Here is a 20,299-nt window from a genome sequence, read left to right as displayed (position 1 = left end):
AGTAGCATCTGTAATATCTCTCTGAAGCGTTCAACAGTAGTCTGCCATTAGTGTAATGCTCCATCTTCCCTGGTATCTTCTTTCCATCTCCTTAATGTCCTGCTGGAATCGTTCACCTTGCTTTTCACTCACAGCGTAGTCATGGTCTTTGTTATTGCCTAAAAATTTCTCTACGACCTCTTTAAATGAAATCTATACTTCTTTTTGAGGATTTGTCATAGGTATTGATAAACTTTTCATCAGCTATAAGCCTTCTAATGTCTGGTCCGATGAGCACACCTTCCTTCACTTTTGCCTTCGACAAAGTGTTTGAAACATTCTCCACGTCTTGGAGTGATTTTACAAATTGCTTCATCCATCCCAATTTTATGTGGAAAGCTGGTAGAAGAACTTTATGGGTAGCTACAAAAGTTTCTTGGAGGACATTTTTTCACAAACTGTGAGCACCCTCGGCTGCCAACTCTTCTTGGTCCAGTGATTTTGTCGGTCTCAACTTTCCCACAGACACAGAAAGCAAGGGTATTTGGTATAGCCAGCATGTTGCCTGAGCAGATGCAAAAGACTTTCAAATCCTCGCACACTTGCCAACCGTGGTCTTCATGTTTAAGTTTACAAAGAACTAATTCCAACTTTTTGTAGGTTTCCCTGAGGTGCGTGGAATGACCTATAGGGATTGAAGTATAACAACTGCTTTGTGGAGTAAAACTGCTTTGAGACTTCTTTTTGAAGAATCTATAAAAAGACACCATTGTGCTGAATCATATTGGATTTTGAATTCACCCATCAAACTTTGACATTGATGCAATAAACCAACTTGTTTTCCTGAGCAAAGTAAGGAACAAGCTCCTTTTCACGATGTCTGAACCATGAAAACACACTCCTGGTAACAATAAATTCCTGCTTTTGAGCCTTGATCTGAGTAACTCAGCAGCATCTTTGGGAAGATTCAAGTCTCTTAAAAAATCATTCATCTCCTCCTGGGAAAATAATTTTGGTCTTGTGTCATTTTCAAAGTAAGATCTTGATTCATCATCTGGTTCAGGTATAACTCCACCTTCATCGGAGCTAGTTATCTCTTCCAAGGTAGCAGGGGCCTTGGGTACTAGTATACAGTTAGGTCCAGAAATATTTGGACAGTGACACAATTTTCGCGAGTTGGGCTCTGCATGCCACCACATTGGATTTGAAATGAAACCTCTACAACAGAATTCAAGTGCAGATTGTAACGTTTAATTTGAAGGTTTGAACAAAAATATCTGATAGAAATTGTAGGAATTGTACACATTTCTTTACAAACACTCCCCATTTTAGGAGGTCAAAAGTAATTGGACAAATAAACCAAACCCAAACAAAATATTTTTATTTGTTGCGAATCCTTTGGAGGCAATCACTGCCTTAAGTCTGGAACCCATGGACATCACCAAACGCTGGGTTTCCTCCTTCTTAATGCTTTGCCAGGCCTTTACAGCCGCAGCCTTCAGGTCTTGCTTGTTTGTGGGTCTTTCCGTCTTAAGTCTGGATTTGAGCAAGTGAAATGCATGCTCAATTGGGTTAAGATCTGGTGATTGACTTGGCCATTGCAGAATGTTCCTTTTTTTAGCCCTCATGAACTCCTGGGTAGCTTTGGCTGTATGCTTGGGGTCATTGTCCATCTGTACTATGAAGCGCCGTCCGATCAACTTTGCGGCATTTGGCTGAATCTGGGCTGAAAGTATATCCCGGTACACTTCAGAATTCATCCGGCTACTCTTGTCTGCTGTTATGTCATCAATAAACACAAGTGACCCAGTGCCATTGAAAGCCATGCATGCCCATGCCATCACGTTGCCTCCACCATGTTTTACAGAGGATGTGGTGTGTCTTGGATCATGTGCCGTTCCCTTTCTTCTCCAAACTTTTTTCTTCCCATCATTCTGGTACAGGTTGATCTTTGTCTCATCTGTCCATAGAATACTTTTCCAGAACTGAGCTGGCTTCATGAGGTGTTTTTCAGCAAATTTAACTCTGGCCTGTCTATTTTTGGAATAGATGAATGGTTTGCATCTAGATGTGAACCCTTTGTATTTACTTTCATGGATTCTTCTCTTTACTGTTGACTTAGAGACAGATACACCTACTTCACTGAGAGTGTTCTGGACTTCAGTTGATGTTGTGAACGGGTTCTTCTTCACCAAAGAAAGTATGCGGCGATCATCCACCACTGTTGTCATCCGTGGACACCCAGGCCTTTTTGAGTTCCCAAGCTCACCAGTCAATTCCTTTTTTCTCAGAATGTACCCGACTGTTGATTTTGCTACTCCAAGCATGTCTGCTATCTCTCTGATGGATTTTTTCTTTTTTTTTCAGCCTCAGGATGTTCTGCTTCACCTCAATTGAGAGTTCCTTAGACCGCATGTTGTCTGGTCACAGCAACAGCTTCCAAATGCAAAACCACACACCTGTAATCAACCCCAGACCTTTTAACTACTTCATTGATTACAGGTTAACGAGGGAGACGCCTTCAGAGTTAATTGCAGCCCTTAGAGTCCCTTGTCCAATTACTTTTGGTCCCTTGAAAAAGAGGAGGCTATGCATTACAGAGCTATGATTCCTAAACCCTTTCTCCGATTTGGATGTGAAAACTCTCATATTGCAGCTGGGAGTGTGCACTTTCAGCCCATATTATATATATAATTGTATTTCTGAACATGTTTTTGTAAACAGCTAAAATAACAAAACTTGTGTCACTGTCCAAATATTTCTGGACCTAACTGTATCTGTGCCATGGGGATGGGATGAATTGCTGGGTGAAGATTGAGGTATGAAATGGAATGCTTCTATTTTCAATCTTTCACATCGCATGAACAAAAGTAACAATCGTCAGTATGGTTCTTTTGCTCTCACCATACCATAGGAATCTCATAACGGAAAGCTTTCTTCTTACCCTTAAACCAATTTTGGTGGTCCTCAACACCCCGTTTGCACACTTTATTAGGCACCAAAGCTTTATATTGATATCCAAACTTTAGTCCGAAGTACGCGTAGTATACTTTTTTAACAAAGTCTATAATATTCAGCTGTTGCTTCAACATTGTATATTCACAAATATAACAGAAACTGTCAGGCAACTTAACACACTTCCGCTGAGCCATAATGCTAATTTTGGGAAACAGTATATACACAAGAAAATCCCAACGAATACCGTATTTTTTGGACTATAAGACGCACCGGACAATAAGACACACCCTGGTTTTAGAGCAGGAAAATAACATTTTAAGCAAAAACTGTGGTCATGACACACTGTTATGGGGCGAGGACCTGCTGCTGACACTATTATTGGGGTAATGTCCCCAAATTCTCTACTAAGGTACCCCATCCTGGTAATGATCCTCCTGCCTTGTATATGATCTCCATCCTTGTATATATGTCCCTCATCCTGGTATAGCCCCATCCTGATAAATTCCCCCATCCTGGTATAACCCCCATCCTGTTATATACCCCCATCCTGCTATATACCCCTATTCTGCTAAATACCCCCATCCTGATAAAAAAACCCATCCTACTATATACCCCCATCCTGCTCATAATATACCCCCATTCTGCTATATACCCCCATCCTGCTCATAATATACCCCCATCTTGCTATATACCCCATTCTGCTCATAATATACTCCCATCCTGGTATATGCCCTCATCCTGCTAAAAACCCCATCCTGCTATATTTCCTGTATCCTATGGCACAGAAAAAAATAAATGTTTATACTCACCTTTCCTCACTCCAGCAGCATCGATCATCTTCCGCTCTATTCCTCCCATGCTGTATATGCTCTTTTCATTATTCTTGCCAAGATGTATGACTTTGCATTTCTCCCTGTTAAAAAACATTCTATTAGTTACTGCCCATTGTTCCAGCTTGTTTAGATCTTGTTGAATCCACTCTCTCTCTTCTCTAGTATTAGCTATTCCTCCTAACTTTGTGTTATCAGCAAATTTAATCAGTTTACCCTTAATACCTTCATCTAAATCATCGATAAAAATGTTGAACAGCACGGGGCCAGGACAGAGCCCTGTGGTACCCCACTTGAAACAGTCTTCCAACTGGATGTGCAGCCATTTATTACCACTCTTTGACTCCGATCACTAAGCCAGTTACAAATCCATCTAACAGTTGCCTTGTCCATTCCACACTTGGTCAGTTTTTCAATAAGGATTGTATGAGATATTTTGTCAAATGCTTTACTGAAGTCAAGATATACTATATCTACTGCATTTCCCTCATCACCCAGTCAGTGATTTTGTCATAGAAGGAAATTAAGTTAGTCTGACATGACTTATTAGTTACAAACCCATGTTGGCTCTGGTTAATCACTTCATTCTCATCCGGGTACTTGCTTAAATGTTGTTTAATAATTTGTTCAAAGATCTTTCCTAGTATGGAAGTCAGGCTCACAGGCCTGTAGTTCCCTGGGTCAACCTTCTTCCCCTTTTTGAAGATAGGGACAACATTTGCTCTTCTCCAGTCTTTTGGAACTTCTCCTGTTCTCCAAGAATTTTCAAAAATTATGAAGAGTGGTTCTAATATTTCCTCTGCTAACTCCTTCAGTACTCTGGGGTGTAATTCATCTGGACCTGGGGACTTGAATTCATTAATGTTAGCTAAGTATTCCCTCACTATCTCTTTGTTTATTGATGGCCTGTATTCTTCTAATCCTACAATAGAATGGTGAAGATCAGTTGATTTTACTTTTTCAGAGAAAACAGATGCAAAATAACAATTTAAAAGTTGGCCTTCTCAACATCATTTTTTTACAACTTCACCATTCTCATCCTGTAAAATTCCTATAACATCTTTGACTTTTCTTTTACTTTTGACATAACTCCGAAATCCTTTTTTATTGCTTTTGACATCTCTTGCAAGCCTTATTTCATTATCAGCTTTGGCTAATCTAATGTGTGCCCTGCAGGTTTTGCAGACTGTGTTATATTCTTCTTTAGATATGCCTCTCTCTTTCCATTTAATAAACATTTCTTTCTTCCTTTTCAGCATCTGTTTAAGTTCTGTGTTCATCCAACCTGATTTCCTTAAATGTTTCTTCTTCTTCCCTCTTTTAGAGATTGTTAACGATTGCGCTTTGAGAATCTCATTTTTTAAGATGTCCCATCCTTCCTGGACATTTCTGTCCTTGAGGACATTTGGCCATTGAATCCCTGCTATTCTCTTTTTGAGTCCCTTAAAATCTGCCTTTCTGAAATCCAGCCTTGAAGTCTGAGTTTTCACTGGTCTTCCTCCTCTAGTTATCCAAAACTCTATGATAGCATGCTCACTGCTTCCCAGGGTCCCAGCTAGAGTTGAGCGCAGTTCGCGGTTCGAGGTTCTCCAGTTCGCGGATCAAGTGATTTTGGGGGCTGTTCTAGATCGAACTAGAACTCGAGCTTTTTGCTAAAGCTCGATAGTTCTAGATACGTTCGAGAACGGTTCTAGCAGCAAAAAGCAGGGCTTTTTACAGCTACAGTGTGCAGGAGCCATCGCTGGCAGCCTGCCAGAAGCTGGTAACCAAGATAAACATCGGGTATCCAAGCAAAGCGCTTTGGTTAGTAATCCGATGTTTATCCTAGTTACGTGCAGGAAGCCCACACTTCCCCGCTCAGCTCACTCCGCCCCCTCCTGCACGCGGCATGTACACACACACACACACACTCATACTCACCTGTCCCCAGCCAAGCAGTCCACGACACTGACGTCCTCAGCGCCACCCACTTCGCACTCCGCCGCCAGCACACATGGCTCCGCCCACCTGCACTCTGCACACATGGTCCCGCTCAGCTTACCTGCGGTGATGAAGTCCCGACCTCAGCGCTGTCACTGTCCTCCATGGCCGCCGCTTGTCACATCACCTTCTCTCGCTTTCGACCCGAGACTGACTAGCGGTGACGTCACGGGTAGAGTTGAGCGCGGTTCGCGGATCGAGGTTCTCCAGTTCGCGGCTCGAGTGATTTTGGGGCTGTTCTAGATCGAACTAGAACTCGAGCTTTTTGCTAAAGCTCGATAGTTCTAGATACGTTCGAGAACGGTTCTAGCAGCAAAAAAACCCAGCTAATTCCTAGCTGGCTTTCCGCTGTAATAGTGTAAGTCACTCTGTGACTTACACTATTATGACATTTCAGTGTATAGTGTGCGGGAACAGCGCATTCAGATCACTGCTGTATGGATAATGGCCCTTTTTTTTTTTTTTTCCTTGTCTTCCTTCCCTAAGCGCGCGCGTGTAATGGGGCGGGCCAGCATGTCAGCCAATCCCAGACACACACACAGGTAAGTGGACTTTTAGCCAGAGAAGCAATGGCATGTGTGATAGGATGTCCATGTCACACGTGTCCTCCAGCACGCCATTATCTGCCTTCTGCGTCCTTGGTGTCAGACATCACTGGCGCAGCTCCTATCGCCGATACTGCTGTATACGCTCCATACACAGCGCTGGACAGCTTACGGATAGCACTTTCTATCAGTCCTTTTAAGGGCTCATACCGGCAGGGTCAGAGCCATAGGTGACAGAGTTTAAAACAGAGTTTAACAGCTACACAAGATGACAGCGTCTGTGTAGCTAAAATCAGGGATTTCCTCGCTGCATTTCCCCATTAGGAGGGATAGAAAAGAAGGCTTCCTTTCCTCTACCCAGAGACCCACAACCCTGCCACTGTACCCTCCTCCCCTTTGCACACTCAAACTCATTGTTACTAAGCCATTATACTATCAAACACTGAGTGAACCTAGTGGCATCCTAAAAGTGGCTGTTGGATTGCTGTATTGCCGCAGTAGTGCAAAGATATTTGCAGCACCTCTGCCTGCATTGCACACTCAAACTCATTGTTTCTAAGCCATTATACTAGCAAACACTGAGTGAACTTAGTGGCATCCTAAACGTGGCTATTGGACTTCTGTATAGTCCCACTAGTGCAAAGATATTTGCAGCACCTCTGCCTGCATTGCACACTCAAACTCATTGTTACTAAGCCATTATACTAGCAAACACTGAGTGAACTTAGTGGCATCCTAAACGTGGCTGTTGGACTTCTGTATCGTCCCACAAGTGCAAAGATATTTGCAGCACGTCTGCCTGCATTGCACACTCAAACTCATTGTTACTAAGCCATTATACTAGCAAACACTGAGTGAACCTAGTGGCATCCTAAACGTGGCTGTTGGACTGCTGTATTGCCCCAGTAGTGCAAAGATATTTGCAGCACCTCTGCCTGCATTGCACACTCAAACTCATTGTTACTAAGCCATTATACTAGCAAACACTGAGTGAACTTAGTGGCATCCTAAACGTGGCTATTGGACTTCTGTATAGTCCCACTAGTGCAAAGATATTTGCAGCACCTCTGCCTGCATTGCACACTCAAACTCATTGTTACTAAGCCATTATACTAGCAAACACTGAGTGAACTTAGTGGCATCCTAAACGTGGCTATTGGACTTCTGTATAGTCCCACTAGTGCAAAGATATTTGCAGCACGTCTGCCTGCATTGCAAACTCAAACTCATTGTTACTAAGCCATTATACTAGCAATTTATGCTGCCAGTTTAAGGGCCGTAGTTGCATTGTCAGGGATAATTATTCTTTATTATTCTGCTGTTAATAAAGCTAGACCACCGCTGCAATCTACACCACCTCTCAATTTTTACTACCACATTTTAAGTGCACAATCTTGTCGCAATCAACATGAGTGGCAAAATGACAGATGCTGGTGGAAAGGGGAAGAGGCGTGTTGGAAAAGGAAAGAAAGGGTTTGTCCGTGGGGAAGGTGGCAAAGCTCCATTATCATCTGCTGAAGATAGACCATCTACCAGCAAAAGTAAGATGTCTACTACTTACCGTGGACAATCCGATGTGCTCCCTTTTTTACGGACACGAACAACAGGAACAAAGGTAGATGATGGCCAAAAAAGGAAAATGCTTGAATGGATCTCAAGTGGTCGAACAAGTGCCCTCTCAGCCACCTCAACTACTGCATCCAAAAAACACCAGTCCTCTGAGTTGTCATCCCAATCAAACTTGCTTTCTCCCAGCTCTGAAGTCTCCATAAGCCCTGCACAGTATGGTGGAAGTGAGATGGCTGAGTCTGCAGAGCTGTTCAGTCACACTATAGCCTGGGAATCAGAGGTCTGCTCCCAAGCTACAGTGAGTACAGACCAGGAAATGGTCTGCAGTGATGCCCAGAACCTTTGTGACTCTGATTCAGGCCGTGAGGACCAAGTTTCTGAGCATAATGTTGACCCTTTGTCACAAACTGTAACACCTGTGGTTATAGACAATGACTAACATACTGATGACGATGAGACACAGATACCAGATTGGGATGACAACTTAAATATTCGGTCAGGGCAAGAAGAGGCTCGGTCTGAGGGTGAGGGGAGTGCAAACACAACAATTGATGAGGAAGTTCTAGATCCCACCTACTGTCAACCCACAGTCAGGCACTCGAGGAGGTCAACAGAGGCGGTGGAGGAGGATGCAACCGATGAAATTACCTTGCGCCTTCCTGGACAGAGTCGGAGCACTGGTAGCACGTCTACAACTGCATCATCAGCCACCACTCTGCCTCTGAGCACTAGTCGGGGGGGGCTCAGCAGGTTGCATGCCCTCTAAGCCTTGCCTAGCTTGGTCCTTTTTTGACATAGAAAAAGATCGCCCAAATTATGTGATGTGTAAAATTTGTCGTGATTCTGTTAGTAGAGGTCAAAACCTCAGCAGTTGGACAACTTCTTCCATGAATCGTCACATGAATAAATATCATATGTCTCGGTGGGAAGCTCACCGTTCTGCAATGCGGCCTAGCGGAGCGAACCATCCACCGCCTGCCTCTTCCAGTGCATCCGCGCGCTCTTCATCTTCTAGGACTGTGGGGACAGCTGTCACACCTGGTTTTCCACGCACAACTTCCACCACTGTAACCGCAACAGGCAGTTTGCTTGGTAGGTCGTCAGTTGATTTGGAAGGGGAAACAAGTGCGTGTGTACAGCTCTCTCAGACATCGATAGCACCAACGTTGGATGAAGGCAACATCATGTCTCCGACTGCACTTTCCTCACAAACCTGCATTTTTCCAGGGACACCCTACTCAACACAGTCTACACACAGCAGCCAGATCTCTGTCCCTCAGATGCGGACAAATAAAAGGCCATTTCCTGCGACCCATGAAAAAGCTAAGAGGTTGACTTTATCCCTCTGTAAGCTCTTGGCTACCGAAATGCTGCCTTTCCGCCTGGTGGACACACAGGATTTTAGAGACCTTATGTCTGTCGTTGTGCCCCAGTACCAGATGCCCAGTCGCCACTATTTCTCTAAGAAAGGTGTGCCCGCGCTACACCAGCATGACGCACACAACATCACCGCTTCCTTGAGAAACACTGTGTGTCAACGGGTGCATTTCACCACCGATACTTGGACCAGTAAGCATGGACAGGGACGTTACATGTCGCTGACTGGGCACTGGGTAACTATGGTGATAGATGGTGAAGGGTCTGCTGCACAAGTCTTGCCGTCCCCACGACTTGTGTGTCAATCCTCTGTCTGTCCAAGTTACTCCACTGCTTCTGCCCCCTCCACCTCATCTGGGTTCTCCACCTCAGCCCCAAGCCTGCCTGGTCAGGCCACCAGCGTTCTCACTGCGCAGAAGGAATCACGCACCCCTCATTACTATCCTGGCAGCAGAGCGCAATGTCATCAGGCGATCTTTAGCTTGACATGTCTTGGGAATAAGAGTCACACAGCTGAGGAGTTGTGGTCAGCTCTGCGGTCCGAGTTTAATAAATGGTTGTCTCCACTCAACCTGCAGCCTGGTAAGGCCGTGTGCGACAATGCTGCAAACCTGGGTGCGGCCCTTCGCCTGGGCAAGGTGACACACGTACCTTGTATGGCTCACGTGTTGAACCTTGTTGTCCAGTAATTTTTAACACACTATCCCGACCTAGATGGCCTTCTGACCAGGACACGAAAACTGTCTGCTCACTTCCGCCGTTCAAGCGCCGCAGCTGAGCAACTTGCATCGCTCCAGAAGTCTTTCAGCCTGCCGGTTCATCGCCTGAAATGCGATGTGCCGACACACTGGAATTTGACTCTCCACATGTTACAGCGACTGTGGCAGCACCGCCGAGCCCTGGTGCAATACGTCATGACGTATAGCCTGGGCCAACGAGATGCAGAGGTGGGGCAGATCACCCTGATGGAGTGGTCTCAGATCAAGGACCTATGCACCCTTCTGCACAGTTTCGACATGGCGACGAATATGTTTAGCGCTGACAATGCCATTATCAGCATGACAATTCCAGTCATTTACATGCTGGAGCACACGCTAAACACTATTCGGAGTCAGGGGGTGGGACAACAGGAAGGGGAGGAACTACAGGAGGATTCATATGTGCAAGAGACAACAACATCACCAAGGTCCAGACGTTCATCATCACCAACGCGGCAGGCATGGGACCATGGGGGACATGGATCAACAAGGGTGCATGGTAGCAGGCGAAATGTTGAGGAAGGTGCAGGAGAACATGAAGAAATGGAGGACGAACTGTCCATGGACATGGAAGACTCAGCGGATGAGGGAGACCTTGGTCAAATTTCAGTTGAAAGAGGTTGGGGGGACATGTCAGAGGAAGAAAGAACGGTTAGCACCTCTATGCCACAAACAGAGCGTGGACTTGGTCCGCATGGCTGCGCAAGACACATGAGTGCTTTCTTGCTGCACTACCTCCAACATGACCCTCATATTGTCAAAATTAGAAGTGATAATGACTACTGGCTTGCCACACTATTAGATCCTCGTTACAAGTCCAAATTTTGTGACATAATTCCAGCCATAGAAAGGGACGCACGTATGCAGGAGTATCAGCAGAAGCTGTTACTCGATCTTAGCTCGGCTTTTCCACCAAACAACCGTGCAGGTGCAGGGAGTGATTCTCCCAGTTGTAACTTGACAAACATGGGACGGTCTCGTCATCTTCAACAGTCTACCCGTACCAGTAGGACCGTATCTGGTGCTGGTAACAGCAATTTTATGGAATCTTTTCATAATTTTTTTAGACCCTCCTTTGCAAGGCCAACAGAGACAACAAGTCTAACACATAGTCAACGGCTGGAGAGGATGATACAGGAGTATCTCCAAATGAACATCGATGCCATGACTTTGCAAATGGAGCCTTGCTCATTTTGGGCTTCAAATCTTGAAAAATAGCCAGAGCTCTCAACTTACGCCTTGGAGATTTTGTCGTGTCCAGCTGCCAGCATTGTCTCTGAACGTGTCTTCAGTGCTGCTGGGTGTGTGCTGACAGATAAGCGCACGCGTCTGTCCAGTGACAATGTGGACAGACTGACGTTCAACAAAATGAACAAGTCATGGATCCACAAGGAATTTACTACCCCTGTGTCATCCTGGGGAGAGTAAATGCTTGTGGATTTGGAATGTGCTTGATGCAAATCAAAACATCCTGTTTGCAACTAGGGCACAAGTGCTGCCATTAAATGGGTGGGTGTGTGTGTAGCCCAATTTTTTGAAAAAAGGGAGACTCCACTTGGAGTAACCCTTGCCTGCTGTGTTTTTTAAAAATGATCCAAGATGAACAGAGCTGGGATCAGGAAAGACTTTGCTACCTACCCCGGTGTCATCCTGGGGACAGTTAATTATGGTGTATTTTTGAATGTGCTTGATGCAAATCAAAACATCCTGTTTGCAACTAGGGCACAAGTGCTGCCACTGATGGGGTGTCTGTGTGGCCCAATTTTTTGAAAAAAGGGAGACTCCGCTTGGAGTAACCCTTGCTTGCTGTGTTTTTTAAAAGGAGCCAAGATGAACAAGTCATGGTTCAGCAAAGTCTTTGCTACCTACCCCGGTGTCCTCCTGGGGACGGTTAAGTATGGCATATTTTTGAATGTGCTTGATGCAAATCTAGCTGTGAAGTGTACAACTAGGGCACAAGTGTTGCCACTGAATGGGTGGGTGTGTGTGGGGCACAATTTTTGGAAAAAAAGGGAGACTCCGCTTGGAGTAACCCTTAGTTACATTGTTTTTAAAAATGATCCAAGATGAACAGAGCTGGGATCAGGAAAGACTTTGCTACCTACCCTGGTGTCATCCTGGGGACAGTTAATTACGGTGTATTTTTGAATGTGCTTGATGCAAATCAAAACATCCTGTTTGCAACTAGGGCACAAGTGCTGCCACTGATGGGGTGTCTGTGTGGCCCAATTTTTTTGAAAAAAGGGAGACTCCGCTTGGAGTAACCCTTGCTTGCTGTGTTTTTTAAAAATGATCCAAGATGAACAGAGCTGGGATCAGGAAAGACTTTGCTGGATTTAGCTGGATAACTGGACTTCTCCATCTCCAAGATCCTATCCCCAATATATAGTAGGTGGAATAGCAATAATATCAACAAATACCAATATTTGGAAATATAGAATAGTTCTCCTGATTATGCATGCCCTTACCTCATGAGCAGGGCATTGCAGCTTTGGTAGCAACCATTACGACATGGACTCTGCTGCTGTGGACCCGGGGAGAGTGAGTGCAGATTCATTGCACCCACACTCCTCACATGAAGGGTCTGCACTCCTAGAAAATGGGGGATACGTTCCCTGAGTGTCTCCCCCCCGTATTCTAGATGGTCCAGAGTCGTCGTGGGACCCCTTTATTTTTTTTCTTACAATAAATTGGTGAAAGAAGAAATGTTTTGGGGACTGTTTTTTCAAATAAATTTCTTTTGTCGATTTTTTTTTTTTTTTTTTTTTTTTTGTTAGTACTGACAGTTTATGATGTTGGGTATCTAATAGACGCCATGACATCACAAACTGCTGGGCTTGATCTCAGGTGACTTTACAGCTAGTATCAACCCGATTTATTACCCCGTTTGCCACTGCACTGGGGCACGGGATGAGCTGGGGTGAAGCGCCAGGATTGGCGCATCTAGTGGATGCGCCACGTCTGGGGTGCCTGCGGCCTGCTATTTTTAGGCTGTGAAGGCCCAATAACTATGGACCTTCCCACCCTGAGAATACCAGACCACAGCTGTCCGCTTTACCTTGGCTGGTGATCCAATTTGGGTGGGGACCCTACTTTTTTTGTGTAATTATTAATATTTATAAAATAATTATAAAAAAAGAGACTGGGGGGACCTCCACATTGGATCCCCAACCACGGTAAAGCTGCCAGCTGTGGTTTTCAGGCTACAGCCGTCTGCTTTACCCTAGCTGGCTATCAAAAATGGGGGGATCCAACGTCATTTTTTTTTAACTATTTTTTAAATAGAAAAAATTAATGGGCTTCCCTGTATTTTGATTGTCAACCAAGGTAACGGCAGGCAGATGGGGGTGGCAACCCATAGCTGTCTGCTTTATCTGCGCTGAGAAACAAAAATACCGCGGAGCGCTACGTCATTTTTTTTAAAGATTTATTTTTACAGCACTCTGATGTCCAGCAATCAAAATACAAGGAAGCCCATTTTGTTTTTAGTTATTTAAATAAATAATTAAAAAAATATATATGGGCTCCCGCTGCATTTTTTGTATTGCTAGCTAAGGGTAATCCAAGCAGGTACTGGCTGCTAACCCCCACTGCTTGGTGTTACCTTCACTGGCAATGGAAAATCCAGGGAAGCATTTTTTATTTTTTTTGCCAAAAAACTACAAAAAAAGGACGTGAGCTTCGCCATATTTTTGTATACTAGACAGGTATAGCAGGCAGGTGCTGGAAGAGTTGGATACAGCGCCAGAAGATGGCGCTTCTATGAAAGTGCCATTTTCTGAGGCGGCTGCAGACTGCAATTCGCAGCAGTGGGGCCCAGAAAGCTCAGGCCAACCTGTGCTGCGGATTCCAATCCCCAGCTGCCTAGTTGTACCTGGCTGGACAGAGAAATTTGGCGAAGCCTACGTCATTTGTTTTCTAATTATTTCATGAAATTCATGAAATAATAAAAAAAGGGCTTCCCTTTATTTTTGGTTCCCAGCCGGGTACAAATAGGCAACTGGGGGTTGGGGGGAGCCGTACCTGCCTGCTGTACTTGGCTAGCATGCAAAAATATGGCGAAGCCCACATAATTTTTTCAGGGGGCAAAAAACTTCTGCATACAGTCCTGGATGGAGTATGCTGAGCCTTGTAGTTCTGCAGCTGCTGTCTGTCTGTATGGAGAAGAGCAGACAGCAGCTGCAGAACTACAAGGCTCAGCATACTCCATCCAGGACTGTATGCAGAAGTTTTTTGCCCACCAAAAAAATGACGTGGGCTTCGCCATATTTTTGTATGCTAGCCAGGTACAGCAGGCAGCCACGGGCTGCCTCCAACCCCCAGTTGCCTATTTGTCCCCGGCTGGGAACCAAAAATATAGGGAAGCCCGTTTTTTTTTAATTATTTCACTTATTTCATGAAATAATTAAAAAACAAATGACGTGGGCTTCGCCCCATTTTTGTGTCCAGCCAGGTACAACTAGGCAGCTGGGGATTGGAATCTGCAGCACAGGTTAGCCCGAGGTTTCTGGGCGCCTCTGCTGCGAATTGCAGTCCGCAGCCGCCCCAAAAAATGGCGCTCTCATAGAAGCGCCATCATCTGGCGCTGTATCCAACTCTTCCAACAGCCCTGGAGCCGGGTGGCTTGTTGGGTAATCATGAGTTAATACTGGCTTTGTTTTACTAGCCAGTATTAAGCCAGAGATTCTTAATGTCAGGCACGTTTGACCCGGCCATTAAGAATCTCCAATAAAGGGTTAAAAAAAAACACCACACAGAGAAAAAATACTTTAATAGAAATAAATACACAGACACATTAGAGACTCCATCTTTTTTACCCCCTGTCAGCCCTCCACGATCCATGGTCTTCTGTCTTTCTCGTTCAACAAATGCAGCTCTGCTCCATCACTGCTGCATGGGGGAAGACGCTGCTTCCCGTGCAGCCTTCACTCCGTGAGAGATCAGTGCTGCTGGCTGTTAGCGGTAACAGCGGTAACGCTGACAGACGCGTTACCATAGCAACGGTGCTCCGATGATGTGATTCCCGGAGCCGCGGTTAGCGGTGACGTCACCGCTAACTGCGTTGCTATGGCAATGGTGATCTCCGTTAATGACCGGCTGTGTCAGCCGGTCCCTAACGGAACGGGGAGTCGACCGTGTGCTAGAGCATGTCACCGGTACATGGCGATACACAAATGTGCACCGTGTACCGGAGAGTGCAATGACAGGTCCTACATGACGCGCCATAGTCATGTAACCAGTCTGTAGCCAATGAGATAATAGCCACGTGACTGGTCACATGGCTATTTTGACATCACGATAGGTCCTGCATCACTGCTGGCAGTGATGGTCACCGGGAGGATTCAGCGATCATTGGATGGAATAGCGGCAGGAGACAGAGTGCAGGAGGGATCGCGGGGACCGGTAAGTGTTATGGCAATGTTTATTAACTGTATGTGTACATTTATAATGCGTTTTTATGTGTTTGTGATTGCCTCCCATTATTTTCTATTGGTTCGAGTTCGGTTCGTCGAACGTTCGCCGAACTGAACTCGAACGAGACCTCCGTTCGACGAACCGAACTCGAGCAGAACTACGGCCGGTTCGCTCATCTCTAGTCCCAGCCACCCTTACCTTCTCAACCATTTCCTCCCTGTTTGTAAGGATTAGATCCAAGGTAGCAGATCCCCTTGTTTTCTCCTCTACCTTTTGGAAGATAAAGTTGTCCGCAACCGAGGATAAGAATTTGTTGGAACTGTTACTTTTGCCTGAGAGAGATTCCCAACAAATGTCTGGATAGTTGAAATCTCCCATGATCACAACATCATATTTTTTTGTGAAGTTGGTCATCTGATGTATAAAGAGTTCATCCATATCCTCCGCTTATTGAGGCGGCCTGTAGTACACGCCTACAATGGTGTTCTTTCCCTTGTTTTCTCCTTGTATTCTTACGCTATGTGCGCACGTTGCGTACTAGCCCAGCACCGTAAAAGGTGCGCTTCAGAGCGCAGCTGAAAAGCTCCGTTCTGAAGCGCATGGTGCCGGCGAGAACGTGCGCTCTGCGTGCAGCTCCTGCCATAGACAGAGCAGGAGCTGCCGGCAAAGCGCACGGAAGAAGTGACATGTCACTTCTTTTTGCACAGCGCTTCGGCTGCAGCCGAAGCGCTGCGCTCTAAAACGCCACGTGCGCACGGCCCCTGCACAATCTCCATAGACTGTGCAGGGGACGCAGGACGCATGCAGTTACGCTGCGCTACAAAGCGCAGCGTAACTGCATGAATTTACGCAACGTGCGCACATAGCCTTACCCAAACAACTTCCACAGAATTCCCAGTCTCTGAAGCTTCAATCTCTGTGGTGATATATGATTTTCTAACATACAATGGAACACCTCCTCCTCGTTTATTATGTCTGTTTCTTGCAAATAAGTTGTATCCTTCCAGCCTTGTATTCCAATCATGTGTATTATTCCACCAAGTTTCAGTGATGCCAATGGCATCATATTTCTTTTCCTGAGTTAGTAACTCCAATTCTCCTTGTTTGTTGCCCATGCTCTGTGCATTTGTATAAAAACATTTTAGTTTGTGATTGTTTTTTCTTTCCCCCATATTTTCATTATTCTGATTTTTTTGTCTTAGTTATTCCTTTACATTTCTAACAGAAGAGTTTTCAATAGTATTTGTCACCTGTAGGGCTTTCCCTGGACTTTTTCTTCCCTTCCCACGCTGTTCTAGTTTAAAGCTCTCTTAATGAGCGTAGCAAGGCGATTTCCGAATGTGTTTTCCAGTCTTGGTAAGGTGCAGCCTATCTATAGCAAGTAGTCCATCATACAGGTAATTCACTCCGTGATCCAGAAATCCGAATCTTTGTTGACGGCACCATCGACGTAGCCAGTTGTTCACCTGTACAATCTTGTTCCACCTCCTGTCTGCTGGCTCGCTGATGTGTGTGGAGACTAGCAGTGCAAACAGGGATGATGTCATCCCTGTGTTCACCGTTCTGTACACAGATCAGCGGGCCGGAAGTCAGTAGGACATTGTGATGCTGCAGGGGAATGGTGAGTATACCATACTTATTCACTGCTCTCCACGTTAATGATGATGCACGGGGGGCAGTGAATACAATCGCACATGATCACTCCAGGCTGTAGTTGCCAGGGGTGATCCTGCGGGCCAGCTGTTTACTATGCATGTCCTCCCACCGCCCATCACCCCGCCCACCTGTCAGCGCCGAGAGATGATGGGCGGGAGGATGGGTGTGCATATGAAGTGAACGGGCCCAGATGGTCACGGCAGGTGCTTCTACAGCCTGCTTGTGCCGCCGATGACCCACTCCACTGCAGCACCTTCATTCCCTGCAGCTCTACATTCAGAGTATAAGGCGCATCCCCCACTTTCCCCCAACATTTGGGGGGAAAAAGGTGTGTCTTATAGTCCAAAAAAGACGGTATTACATGATTACCATAAATTCCCCATTAAATGTCACCTGTTTAATACAGCAGAGCTACAATTTTGATTCTGGTGTCCTTTGACAGCTCTTTGGTCTTCACCATAGTGGAGTTGGGAGTGTGACTGTTTGAGGTTGTGGACAGGTGTCTTTTATACTGATAACAAATTCAAGTAGGTGCCATTACTATAGGTAATGAGTGGAGGACAGAGGAGCCTCCTAAAGAAGAAGTTACAGGTCGATGACAGCCATCTATTTTCCACCATAATTTGCAAAAAAAATCTTACCAAATCAGAGACAGTGATTTTTTTGATTTGTTTTCTCATTTTGTCGCTCATAGTTGGGGTCTAGCTATGATGTCAATTACAGGCCTCTCATCTTTATAAGTGGGAGAACTTGAACAATTGGTGGCTGACTAAATACTTTTTTCCCCACTGTATAAGGGCCCTTTGCAGTCCAACAGCTCATCATACTGCACAATTACACCTTCTTTGGAGGTAGAAATGGACCCGTTTTACCTTTTGAGCCCATGTGCACAGGTTTCAACAATAATATGTTTGCCTCTGAGTTGAACATGTTTTGAGCTCTGTAATGCAAACACGGACTTATAATTTACAAATTACTTCACTCTATTTGACTTGGAGAAAATAGATATTACTAAAGATAACCAACAGAATATTTAAAAACACACTGTGGAATCAGATATTTATGGCTACATTAAATGTTTAAACAGTAAAAAAAGATCTCTTTTAGGGGAACAGATGCATGCATTGTTGTTTTTTTATAGGTAGGAGGTTCAAATTTAAGGAACCGTAGTATTTTCACATGAGTGCAACAATTTTGTCCCTGTTTGTGGAGTACATAGAACTCTGCACTTTGCTAAATGATAAACCAATAGCTTTATCATAAATCATCCAAAAATTATCCGTTTAATTAGGGAGACAAAACAGGTGTGCCATACTGTTTTGATTGTGAAAATGAAGTGGAAAAAAACAATATCCTTTTTGGGGGTAGGCAACTGATTTGCTAGCCATCAAATGATTAGGTAACTACAAAGGTTTTTTTTTATCAAGCTGCCAAAAAATTATCCACTTTTTTTTCTGGAGACAAAACAGTTGCACTATTTAGAATGTGAAAAAGTTATGGCTTCTCAACCAAAAATATGAAATTTTACATTTTGTGGGTTCTGCCACTGATTTGATCATCAAAAAATGATTACACAACCAGAGAGACTTTTTATTTAGGCTTCATAAAAAGAGTGACTTTTTTTCTGGAGACAACATAGTACTACTTCTTTAACCCCTTCCCAACTGGCCGATTTTTCGCTTTCCGTTTTTTTTTTCGCCATTCTTTTTCCGAGAGACGTATCTTTTTTATTTTTCAGTCAATACGGTCATGTGAGGACTCATTTTTTGTGGAACGAGCTGTACTTTTAAATGAAACCATGTGTTTTACGATTTAGTGTACTGGAAAACGGCAAACAAATTCCAAAGGCAGAAAAATTCAAAAAAAGTGCGATAGCACTATTGTGTTTGAGATATTTTATTCACTTTGTTCACTATATGGTAAAACTGATGGTTGGTGTGATGCCTCAGGTCAGTGCGAGTTTGTAGACCCCAAACATGTATAGGTTTACTTTTATATAAGGGGTTACAAAAATCGGAAGTATGTCCGAAATAAGTGGCTCACATTTTACGCCATATTCCATGACCCTTAGCGTTCTCATTTTTCGGGATCTATGGCTCAGTGGTGGCTTATTTTTTGTGTCTCGAGCTGACGTTTTTAACGGTTCCATTTTTGCTACCTCCTGAAGATGTCATGACTTATTGGTGTATATTTATATGTATGCAATGTTGTTTACATGTGTGTACTTTTCAGGTGCACTGTTGCCAGCCCACCAATAGGTGTCACTGCTCCCTGGTTCCTTAGCTTAGGAGAGAGATTAGATTTGGAATGGTGTGAAGGGGCTGAAGTTAAAAGGGAAGTAGGATGGCCCACAGTGTGGATTAGGGTATGGGCACTTCCTGGTTCTAGTCAGACAGGGACACCATAGAATAGTGAGAAAAAGCTGTATCTGAAGAAGGTATAGTCAGAGAAGCCCAGAGTAATTTGGCCAGACCCTCAGAGCCACCCCAGGAAGCCCTATTAAGTGGACAAAGGACACTTCAGCAGCTGGTGCAGAAATAGGACTGGACCTGAAGTTGTGGGCCTTGATTTAGTGGACTTTCCGAGTTGCAACTGACTCCAATAGGACTGGTCAGGCGTGAGGTAACATAGACCTGGGCGAACGGGTCATCACAGAGACAGTGGTGGAGGAACTCCGTCCGGTGGTGAAGTGAATCCCTGTGGGATGGGATGCAGATAGATCCATGTGGGACTCCATGAATTCACTAGCTGCCCTTGAGGTGTTGCCTGGGGAAACAGACAATCCTATAGACACAGGAAGAAAGTACAGGAGGGAGCAGTGTGCAGGAAATTGTGCAAAGAAACAGAAAAGCAACATGACTCTAAGGGGGGCTTTGCATGTTGCAACATCGCTAGCCGATGGAAGCGATGCTGAGCGCGATAGTCCCCGCCCCCATTGCAGATGCGATCTCTTGTGATATCTGCCGTAGCGAACATTATGCACAAATGAAGAGTGATCGTGCACCACTGCCTGTCACCTGCGGTACCGCATATGCCCGGGGTATTTACTTGCCGGTGATTCAGTCCAGGGGTGCGCGTCACAGAACAAGATCCAAGGATGATGATAAGGTAAGAAAGAGGAACGCACTCCTTCGCTGTGCTGGAAACTTTATTCAGACAGGTGCAAGGTAAAAGAGAGCGAATATGTCTGGCTCACTGTGTATAAATTAGGTGCCCAGAAAAATAGAAGACA

Source organism: Anomaloglossus baeobatrachus, chromosome 1 (assembly GCF_048569485.1).
Source record: "Anomaloglossus baeobatrachus isolate aAnoBae1 chromosome 1, aAnoBae1.hap1, whole genome shotgun sequence".
NCBI lineage: Eukaryota > Metazoa > Chordata > Amphibia > Anura > Aromobatidae > Anomaloglossus > Anomaloglossus baeobatrachus.
This window is presented reverse-complemented; position numbering follows the sequence as displayed.